Source organism: Nasonia vitripennis (genome assembly GCF_009193385.2).
Source record: "Nasonia vitripennis strain AsymCx chromosome 3 unlocalized genomic scaffold, Nvit_psr_1.1 chr3_random0005, whole genome shotgun sequence".
NCBI lineage: Eukaryota > Metazoa > Arthropoda > Insecta > Hymenoptera > Pteromalidae > Nasonia > Nasonia vitripennis.
In genome coordinates, this window is record NW_022279624.1 from 467832 (window position 1) to 480000 (window position 12169).

The 12169-nt window shown below is 33.7% G+C and overlaps 2 protein-coding genes across 6 annotated transcripts in view; one reads left to right on the forward strand and one right to left on the reverse strand.

Annotated features, from left to right (window-relative positions):
* LOC100113848 (ADP-ribosylation factor-like protein 6) overlaps window positions 1–12169 on the reverse strand; it is a 246997-nt gene that overhangs the window by 204788 nt on the left and 30040 nt on the right. The window lies entirely within an intron of this gene.
* LOC103316486 (peptidylglycine alpha-hydroxylating monooxygenase) overlaps window positions 1–12169 on the forward strand; it is a 112066-nt gene that overhangs the window by 62948 nt on the left and 36949 nt on the right. The window contains exon 2 of one of the 5 annotated variants that reach the window (XM_032601772.1): window positions 4542–4794. The exons of the other annotated variants lie outside the window; for them this stretch is intronic. The gene's annotated coding sequence lies outside the window, so the exon portion shown is untranslated. The remainder of the gene's footprint in view (window positions 1–4541; window positions 4795–12169) is intronic. 5 annotated transcript variants of the gene reach the window in all.

Consider the following 12169-nt stretch of genomic DNA (forward strand, 5'->3'; position numbering starts at 1 on the left):
AGATTTAGAATTATCTGTCTGCGGTTTTTCCACTTACATTTTTCTATTGTTCTGTGTATATGTATATGCCTGCGTGGATGAAAAAAATATATAATTTAGCTAAATGAATCAATCTTTAATGACATTTTGTGCACTCTTATCAATTCTGGCTCCTCGTTCGTGGAGTTTTTACTGGTGATAAATGGCTTTCGCCGATATCATAAATTACTCTGTTCCTAGGTTCATTGGCATTTGAGTAATGCATGACTTTCAACGTTTCATTATTTTCTGGGATAAATCCATGCCCCATTTGTATGTTTGTGACAGGTGGACAGTTTTTAAATCTCTTTGTTAGGAATTGACGAGTTTGTTCGTGATCTTTTTTGGTGTATAAGAAAAATTTTATATTGAATGATCGCCCATTAGCCCATGAATAAAGAGCTTTAACATCTAGAATTGCTTTATTTTTTGCAGCTTGTAAGCTCGCTCTTGTAGCTCTTTACTATCGCTCCAACTCCATCGCAACTACCTTTTCCGTGTGCTGTTGCAAAACAGTGCCATTCAGCATCAACGCCAAAATCTCTCTTATGACTCATTAAACTACTCATTTGATAACGATTTTTAAAATGCTGTTTAGCACCATCAGTAGCATATATTACCTTTTTTACTGTGGGCCAAACCTTGTGAATTTCAGGTATAAGCTTTTGCTGCATTATGTATACTGCAGTGGCATCATGAGTAGTACAGTCGGACATAGATACTGTACTGAAATGCTGTAGCTTGCCTTCAGATTTATAATAAACAACAGCAGGAAAAATCGTACTTTGATCATTATTAAAATGAAATGCCTGTGCAGCATCTTGGGCTGTAAAAGCATAGTTCTCAGCAAAATCCAATTGAGCAAGAACCTCTTCATCTGAAAGATTATTTTTCTTCCCAGAAATAAACTTGGGCATTGAGGCATTGTTTTATCAAAGTGTATCTATCGGTTGATTGCCACGTGATGAAGATGACTTGATCAATATTGTGCTCATCCATAATGTTCTCAACGTAATTAGTAAACTTTTGAATGTCCGGACAAAATTTGCATTCATTCAAATAACAACTTGGTTTGGGATCCTCACATAGAACGAAATTCAAACAATCTTTATAATTCTTCAGAATATTGTTTGAGATTTTTTCTATATTTACTGCGTCAATCATTGCCTTGAAATTTTGGTGTGTACCAGAGGATCCTGCAAAGACACAACATTTTGGTCTCAGTTCCGCAAACTTGGTAAGCCCAATCGGATGTTCAGGAAACTGTTCTTTAAATTGATTATGAAGGTTCTTAATATCAGTAAGTAATAATCTTTTCTGCACTTTTATTTTTTCACCATATAAATAAATACTGACGGTATCTTTTTTATTTGGCATAATTCTGCTTTTAAGATCATTTTCGTAAAAATCTTCAACTTTCTGAGTAGTTTCTGCAGGTAATATTTTTCCACGTTTTGCAACAGGAGAAGCCAAAACTCCATCTGATTCTCTTAACTGTTTTGCTTTACGAGCCATTCTATGAGACACACCAAATTGATTCATAATTTTACGTATTGCCCAGTGTTCGGGCAAAATAGTAAGAATACTGACACGGAATGGATCGTTCTCCGGCAGGGATTGGAATTTGTTTTTAAGTCCAGTTAAAACATCTGTAAGATCATCTTGCATAGGTGCATCCGTGTTTGAAACCGAAGGTGAGGCCGTCTCTGATTCAAAATCAACACTCATACTGATGTTTGGAGATGACAAATCATGTAGTTTGTAAAAGGATTTTCTACATGTATCACAAATCAGTGAAGATGTTGGATAATCAGGATAGACATCTTGAAATTCTTTGGAGATCTTCCTAAGAGATTTGCTGTGTCCTGTATTAATATCAAATGGATTAACGCATCTATCGATACGATATTTTTTCGCAGGAGAAGACATTGTTGTAGGATATGAGAAAGCACAACCAAAACAAAAAAAATGTTAGAAATAACAAAATTACGGCTAGTACAGTTGAACAAGGAGTTGCCGATAAAATAAGACTTACTCAACAACTGCCTTAAAAAGGATGTTGAAGAAGAAGTAGCCAATGTATCTATTAATGTACCTATTAACTATCCTAAAAAGGACTGTTGGAGAAAATGTCGCCTATGAATAAAGCCGCTGATGGACTTGCTCACCAACTATCCTGAAAAAGACTGTTGGAGAAAAAGTCGCCGATGAAGAAAGCATTCCTTGAAGAAAATATTCCTTTCTATGGGTTGCTAAACGTGGGAAGGGGTTGGGGGTGTAGGTAAAAAAGAGGGATGAAATAAATCACTTGAAAGCAATAAATTCCTTTGCCACAAAACAGTTTTATTTGCTGAAGTCTTTGCACAAGTTGTCATTGGACACGAGCCGTGTACTTGCAGCATTAGGCTGTTGGAAGAGGGGCGAGGTACAGCGCTGGACCCGGCCTCCTTATGTGCCCTCCGCGACGCTACTTGTGGGTAATGCGCAGCCGCCTAGCGGCGCGCCGCGGTACTGGCGCCGCGGTGATAAGCGCTGCAGCGTGCGTGGCGTGTTCGGCGAGTTGCGCGTTAGCAGGGGCTTTTCGCGAGAGAGCCTGCGGGTGGGTTATGACAAATATCCGCCAGTTTATATTGGCCATATTGAATTTTGAAATTTCGAGGTTAAAATAAGATTCAGCGGCCCCTTAAACTCCCATACCGATACTTTAAACTGATTTAAAATCGTTCATTGCGGTAAAATAGTTTTGGTGGTTGTATAATGTCCGCCATTTTGGATCGGCCATTTTGGATTTTAAAATTTCGAGGTTAAAATAAGGTGCAGTGGCCCCAAAAACCCGCATATCGATACTTTAAAGTGATCTAAAATCATTTGTTACGGTAAAATTGGTTTGGTGGAGGTATAATGTCCACCATTTTGATTCCGCCATTTTTGATTTTGGAATTCCGTCAGCATTGTCAATAATATGTCCTATCATGAGTTGTACATGCTTTTTGGTGCGATATTTCACAAATTAGAACATTTTTACTATTGTGTTTGTTGAATGTGCTATGAAAACGTGGGTTTCAGGCTCCATATTTTATGCGCCACATTGGATTTTTGAAAAGGCCAGAACTTTTTCAAAAGCCTTTGACCAGACGATCATTTTGAGACCTCAAACGTCTTGTTAGGTTAACCCAAATATTGGGTGCACTGATGGTCCGGTTTACGTGAAACGTCCCATATATATATATATATATATATATATATATATATATATATATAGACACACACACACACACACACACACACACATGGATGAATAAAGATAATTTTAAAATTGGTTCAGATTAAAGGGATGCTGCAATTAAATATTTGTGCAGATATGCTGTTTGTTTTAAAGCCATCTATTTGTGAATATGAGATGACGAATGCTTTATGTATTCGCGCATATCATAAGATGTAATCAAAAGGGATGCTGCAAATAATTACTTGTGCAGGTATAATTGTTTTTTTAAAGTTTTGTGTTCGTGACATATAATGACGAATGCTGTAAGTATTTATTCATATCACAAGATAAAATCTGCAGATTTGGTCCAGATAAAAGGCATGCTGCAAATAATTTTATTGTGCTGATATGAGCTTTCTTTTAAAACTATGTGTTTGTGAATATGAAATGACGAATGCCGTATGTTTTCATGCATATCACAAAATGTAATCTGCAGTTTTGGTCAAGATCAAAAGAATGCTGCGAATAAGTTTTTGTGCAGATATGATCCTTTTTTCAAAGCTATGTGTTTGTGAATATGAAATGACAAAAATCGTTATGTAATTATTTTCTTTATATAAAGAGCACTTACATAATTATATCAGTAGAGAAAGAAAAATTAATATTAAACAATATAAATTTTTTTTTAATAAAACGTAACATAAGCAAATAGATGTTTTAAACAAACATTACCATAAATTATATTCTTTCATTAATGTATTATATATGTTTACTATAATATTCAAATAAATGTATACAAATTTACTGCACATCCCAAGCTGATGTGAATTTTCAATATTTTAACGTTTTTATCAATTATCTATAGTCATTTCTATTGATTAATCTCAAATGAGATCTCTACTATTAGGTATACTGCTCTTTTAGGTTTACTTCTAAAATACTCTTAGTTATAATTGAAAATTATTTTTTAAATAGTAAAACTGTATTCAAAAAAGCATTCATTTTACAATCAATAAAGTATCATTCTAATATTGACAACTAAATTTTATCTATTTATAAAATTATAAAAATCAACTTTTTGCATGTATATCGAACGTTATTTCCTGATACAGGGGGCAGAAAATGTGCTTGAACGCACGCGGAGCGTGCGTAATAGTGCATTTTACTATATCGTAATATATTTTAAATAATGTCTTATTTAATAATTTAGATAAGTATTAAATAAAATAATAATAAAATGAATTTATCTTTATATGAGGATATAAAATATGATTTTGTATAAAATTACATAATTTTCCATACTTATATTGATTCTTAGTGGAACAAAAATTCTGCACATAACAGTTTCCATCTGAAGATTTAAATGTTCAACAGAAGAATGTCGGAATTAAGACAAAGTCAACAGTTATTCACAGGTATTAGTTTCTTTTTAGTTTACTACGGATGGTACTAGATTTCAACAGTTACGTTAATTAGATTCTATTATCAAGTGGCGCGGTAGCGCCACGAACGCGAGTTTGAGAAGCAGACAAAGCCACGGAGCCCATGCTACTATTTACTTCTATGTTAAGGTTCGCATTTTTTATTACAAAGAAATAAATGCATTTCTTTCTTGTCTCTAATATATTTTGACTTATATCATGTTTTATTATGCCTAACTGTGATTTTCAACAAAAATATTGATAAAAACTACCTTTGATATAATACTTGAGTGTGTCATTCAAAAAATGCTCACATCAAATCAAAAAATGTTGGAACGGTTAAGTTAGCCGCAACAAGTGTTAGGACCGTGAAGTTGGCCGCACAACTATACTTAGATGGATATTGCTTTCTTATCGGTTTTCTGCATGCTCGCTTACATGTAGTTTTTAGTGTCTAGCTGTAGAAGTAATTCGAAGACGGTGTCTAGGTGTACGGGGTGGCCGATGAGGTCTAGGTAGTTCGCGCTTGGTTTTGGTGTCTAGATGTAGAAATCATTCGAGGGTAGTGTATCAGAACAATTAGTGATTTTATTTTAGTGATAAAAAGGTTACAATAAAACCATGGTCAAAAGGTGCTAAAGATGCTAACATTTTATTTTTAGTAGAAATATGAAATACCTAAAAATTAAAATTTTTAGGTATTTCATATTTCTTGAATTGAAAAAAATTGAAAAAAACATTGAACAAAAAGTGCAGCTGTTATAATATTGTACTGTTTATAATATTTCCTTGTATACAACGTTCTTAGAGTGAATTTTTTTATCTTAACTATTCGATTATTCCATTTTGGCATTATTCATCAATAGCAACTTTAAATGTTGTCTATCTTTTACTCTAGATAGAGCCACATATAACTGACCATGACTAAAAACTGGTGATAGCGGATAGACACCAACTTTATTATATGACTAACCTTGTGATTTATTTATTGTCAATGCGAAACTTAATCTAATGTAAATTGTTTTCTACGCATATTAAATGGTAGTTCTCCTTTAGATGGTGACAAAATTATTCTTAGTATCAAAGCTAATTTTCCAATATTCTTTCCAGTCAAAATTTCTGCTTAGATCTGTAACACCCCGTACAGGCTCCGCATAAAAATTATAAGTTATATTTAAAACTAATTTTCGTGGAACAAAATTCTAGATTTTACACGAGTATCTCGCGCTCCCCCACTCTTCATTCAAACGTTCCGGGACAGCTGAGCTCACAGCAGCATAACACCAGCAGCACCACGAGCCAGCGAGCGGCAGCAGCAGAAGCAGCGTTAGAGCGGGGAGAGCGCGCAACACATTTGTATATCTGTATATATTGAGTGGCGAGCGCAGCGGCGCGAGAGAAGGAGTTCGACGCAGCGGCGGCACGGCGCGCGCATTATATTATAAGTGTGTGAATGAGTGTGTGCGTGAAAACTGATAACGCAACTAACGCGTATCAGTCTAGAACTTATAATTATTTCGAATCGTTTATTTACTTAGAAAAATCATGATCCAAAGCCAATAACACAAAAGTTAAGCGTATTGTCTTACGAATATATTGTATAATCAAAGCGAACATACAACAATTTCTGAATATTAGCAATTTACGCAATATTCTATCTAAAAAGAATATTGATTGAATTCTAACGGACGGAGAGGAGACGAGTCGGAAAGCGAAAAAGAGTAGACGCGGGCTTGAACCGCGGACCCCGAGATTAACAAGCGGGAGCTCTAACCACTGAGCTAACGTCTACGATGCAAGCGCATGCTATGCATCGTAGTACGGCTCTGCGGACTCTTATCGCTGACTCGTCTTCGCTGCTCGCGTTGCAGACGTGTGCGTCTGTGACACCACCCCCCTTTGAGGCGAGCCGTCCTCGGCTCGCGCACTTCCTTACCGATAGGCAGTTCCTGCTTTCTTCGGCCTTGTGTCTCGGCCTTCGGCCATGTTCGGACACAAGACTGCAGGCTGCATTACCACGCAGATTAGAGGCGTCCACTCATGATCTATTCAGACTCATGACTTACAGGGGCTTGATCTGGGGCGTCTATTGGTGGAGTGCTGTCAAGGGTAAGGTAGGTGTAGGTAAGGTAGGAATTGTTGTGGGTTCGAGAAGAGATCTATTTTTTTTTTAGCCAGGTTCTAAACCGGTGATCTCCCCACCAGGGATGCCAAGTGTAACGGACGGAGAGGAGACGAGTCGGAAAGCGAAAAAGAGTAGACGCGGGCTTGAACCGCGGACCCCGAGATTAACAAGCGGGAGCTCTAACCACTGAGCTAACGTCTACGATCCAAGCGCATACTATGCATCGTAGTACGGCTCTGTGGACTCTTATCGCTGACTCGTCTCACAGCTCGCGTTGCAGACGTGTGCGTCTGTGACAGAATATATTTTGTTATTGAAAAGAAATAACATACTATTATTATTGAAATAACTTTCCACTACCTGGTATCCCGGACCTCTCTTATATTATAAAAATTATAAAATCAAATCTTTATTTGTGATCTGGTGTCAAAATTCAGACGCAGATCAGTAAATGATCATTGCTCTTCTCAAAAATTAAAATCTTCTACGCGCACAAGACCAAGAAGAGTCGTGACCGTTTCAGATCGAATACTTTAGAAATTATTCAACTATTAATCGTGTTACATTGCAAAGACCTTCATTAATATTTAAATTTCTTAATAAAATTACAGTGGCAGCAATTTTCAATTTAAATTTTTGTGGAGGAAGTCCATTAGGAGTTAAAGAATTCAGAAATTCTGTAGGTAACACAACATCTAAGATTTGTCCATTATCATCTTCTGCTGTATCTTTACTTGAATATTCAACGAATTTTTCCATAATAGCCAGTATTTTATTATTAATATCAATTACATCATTGTTTTTAGGCGCAAGAATTACTTTATCCTTTAATATTTCATCATTCATTTTTGTTATTTCCAAAGATTTCTGTAATAATGCCTGCTTTTGATATCATGTTAACAGGTATTTTATATAATACATTTTTTTCTTTATATAAACTAGTGCGATTCACCTCACTCCTAACGCCGCTCGGTTAAAATATACATTACAATAGTAATAAAATTCAAGTTTTGTTTAGATCTTACTTCCTAATAAGGGTGAAAGTAAACATGTCAATTAATAAAGATTTGAAGCACGAAAATTACTCATTAATTTATAATGGAAGGTAAAATTTTGAAACTGAAAATATTAAAAAACTATGACAGTCAAAAAAATTAATTTTAAATTTTAAATTAAAACAAAAATACTCCAAACTCTTGTTATTTTATATTTCCTAATATTTCAATTCAACATTTTCGTTTTAAAAATCGTTAAATTTCATAATTTCAGTTTTTAATTTTTGCTTTTCATGCTTTAATTTTTCTACATTTTTGCGGCTAGGTTAAATTGATTTTATTCAATCATTGATCATCATGAAAATGCTAAAATTTTAGTAAACAAATAGAAAAATATGATGTCTCGTTTTTATCTAGTAAGCAACGTGAAATTTAATATTATCAAAAAAGTTATCTATGCATATAGTTATTTATCACTGGCGAGAACATTGACGTGATTTTGTTACGTATTAAAATTTTATAATTTTCTACGTCAATTCGTCACTGTCAATGTGACATTTGTGCAAAAGAGGTTAAAAAATTCATGCTGCAAATCACTTTAACCAATTAATTAGTGCAAAAATACGTGATGAAAATAAAAATGAAAAATAGATTATTTGCTGTTGTACGACAATTTATGCTACATTTATGATACTATGGATGTACTTATTTTAAAACGAATTGGAAATTATTCTAATTCTAAAAATCAATCAAATGATAACCATATACTTGGATTTAACAACATTTTGAAATTTTACTCGATTTTTTATATGAAATCTGCAGTTAATTTTCAAAGAATGTCTAATGATAGACATAAAGAGTATATTCAAATACTCTTTTCTGGTTCAAGTACAAACAGACAGAAGGATTTGTTTGTGGTGCAAAGACAATGTAATACGAATTTTTGATAGCATTAACAAAAAATGTCTAGATGATGATTTAAAATTTGTATTGATAGGCTGTTTCTAAATAAAGAGAATTTACGCATATCTTTTGAACAAGTACAGTATCAGACTAATTATTATGATTGCGGTGTTTTTGCTATAGCATTTGCAGTCGCTATTGTATTTAATACTTGCCCATGCAATGTTCAATTTAATATTAGTAAAATGCGACAACATTTGATTAGAATGTATGATACATTAGCTTTATCCTTTTTCCAATTTCAAAAGATTATAAAAATAAAATTTATTTTGAAACAATTACTGAAATTTTTAGTATAAGAAACGTTACTTACGCAATACAAATTTGCTGAATTTAAATTATATTTTGATAAAATTAATATTGAGGAACTTCGTTTCGTTTCATCAGGGATTTACAAATGGAAACTCGATTCATTAAATTTTTTGACATTTATTTGTGTGGAACCCAAGTATCGAGCTTCTTTCTGTATCCAGTCTTATGTAAATGGTTTAAAACTGTTTTATGATCGATGTTTGGTTCCATAGCGACGTCGTGAGATGAAACATGTCGGTCTATCTAGATTTTTTCAAGAATTTCATCGACTTTTTAAACGGTTGGCCAACCAGGGCGAGGTTCATCTTTAAGATAAAAGTTTCCGGAACGAAATCGAGCAAACCAATTCTGACACTGGCGTTCACTTAAGCATTCATCACCATAAACACTGCACAATTTTCGATGAGCCTGCGCTGCAGTTTTCCCTTTTCGGAAGTAGAAAAGCAAAATGTGACGAAAGCGGCCTTCTGGAATCTCCATTGTCAAAGTGCAATAATTTTTGAATCAGTAAACGGATGACACTACTTTGTACTCTAGAATATTTTATAGACTTTAAACCTCTAAACATGCTATAGTGTGGCTTCATTGAATAAGCATTACTGAAATTATTTTTTCACCAACCCAATATTTATTTAAATGTACATTTTTGAAAATTAATTATATTGATGTAATTTTTACAGTTTATAAATAATACTTTTCAAACTTTGTATTAACTATTTGTTGATTTATTTTCCATTCATCCCTTAAGAGTACTTCAGCAAATATGCATTATCTGGTCACTTTTGACCGGATTATTTTGTATTTTTTATTGATTTAATTGTCACCGGATTATTTTGTATTTTTTCCGATTACTTCCGGTCAACTACCGGTCTACTTCTGGTTGACTTCCGGCCTACTTCTGGTAAACTTCCGGTTTACTCCAACCCCTAAGGAGGGATAATTTTGGGGATGAAGTGAACTTATAGCCGGAGACTACCAGGCACATTTTAATATAATAGGGGATATTTAAGTCCTGAAGCTATGCAGAGATTATTATAATATTGTTTACACGAAATTTCACATGTTATAAAAAGATTAGCTATTCACGATAAAGATCAACAATATGTTGGGCAAATATTAAATACCATAGCGACTGTAAATGATAGAAACACCGCGATCATAATCAGTCTGATACTGTACTTGTTCATAAGATATGCGTAAATTATCTTTATTTGGAAACAGCCTATCAATACAAATTTTATGATCATCATCAAGACATTTTTCGTTAATACTATCAAAATTACATTGCCTTTGTACCACAAACAAATCCAGTGTCCGTTTGTACTTAAACCAGAAAAAGTATTTGAATATATTCTTTATGTTCATCAATAGATTGAATACTAGACAACCTCTGAAAATTAACTGCAGATTGCATATAAAAAATCGAGTAAAATTTTTAAATGCTGTTGAATTCAAGTATATGGTTATCATTTAATTGACGTTTAGAATTAGAATAATTTCCAATTCCATTTAAAATAAGTACATCTACAGTATCATAAACGTATCATAAATTGTCGTAAAACAGCAAATAATCTATTTTTCATTTTTATTTTTATCAGGTATTTCTGCACTAATTAATTGGTTTAAGTGATTTGCCGCATACATTTTTTTACCTATTTTTATTAATACTCTTAGTCATGCTTACTTATAGATATTTTAATGCATTAATAAATTTATTTTAGCAAATGAGTACACTACTACAACTGCTCCTTCAGATATGATAAACAAAATTACGTTTTTATAACACGTGCATAAAAAAGACCATTTTCGGCGCCTATAAAGTGGAGGGTTTTTACAAAATTGACCAAATATAAAATTTTTTAATATAGTGTAGAGATTTTGAAATTATATTGTAAGGACCACATTGTGTAATGCCTAAAATTACGTTTCTTTAGATTAACCTAAATTTACCGGTACGTCCTTATCCATATATTTTCTAAAGGTTCAACATTTTTAAGGCTTCCAAATTTGTTTGGGTTAAAAGTATTTTGCATAAAAAAATTTTAAGGCCCAAATATTTAAAGGTTAAAAATGTCTGAAAAAAATAATTGTTTGGCCCAAATTTTAAGACCAAAAATTCCTAAAACTAAAATTTTTTAATATCTAAAAAATTGTGACGTAGGGTTGGTGGCACGGAGAACCAGAAAAAATTTGTTGCACTTTAATATAATGTAAGATAAGAAAAAGCTCCATTTTTATTATCGTCAGAAGTTGGCGTGCAAGGCCATGCTCCGCCAAAATTTTAGTGATAATAAAGATATCACTTCTTGTAATATTAAATGTAGCGCCACCATGAACATGAAAAATTGGTGTGCAAGTCCATATTCGCGGCTTTGATGATCAAAGACCACTAATCTCTCTATTTCACTAGACGCGTATGAAAATATCAGTATGCTTAGCATTTGTGCTACGTAAAATATGCTGAACTCATATGCTATAGATGTAATCAAGTTATACATATTATTGTAATAATGCATTGCTTAAAAGCTCTATTCCAATTACCGTCGATATTGGCGTGCAAGTTCATGCACCACCAAAATTTTAACGATAATAAATATTTCGGTTTTGGTAACATATAATACAACCCCATCATAAAAATTGAAAATTGGCGTCAAGTCCATGCACATGACTTTGATAATTCAAGAACACTATTTTATATTTTTACTAGACGTATAAAAGTATATTACGTTATTTAGTTTGCGTACGACGTAAACAAATGAAAATGTATGTTACATTTATAAACGGATGAAAAAGAGCAGCGTAGTAACTTTTCGGTCATAAGAAATTGGACATTAACTAGCGCGCTACGCGCGGCCTTACGGCCGCAATGAATTGCCGCCTCGCATCGCTTTGCGAAGCGTTTTGCGTATAAGGCACGACCGCTGATACTTGCGCTTCGCGCTCGCTAACTAAAGTTTGTGTTAGTTATCTACTTAAAAACACGTTTTTAAAGATTTCTTAAGTCGCAACATTTGTCCAATGCAACTATGCATTGCATGTAAATATGTTTGTTTTTGCGCCTGCGCGCGCACTGAAATTGTGTGTGTGTGAGAGTGTGTACCAACAACGTTCTAGCGTGATGACAGCACCG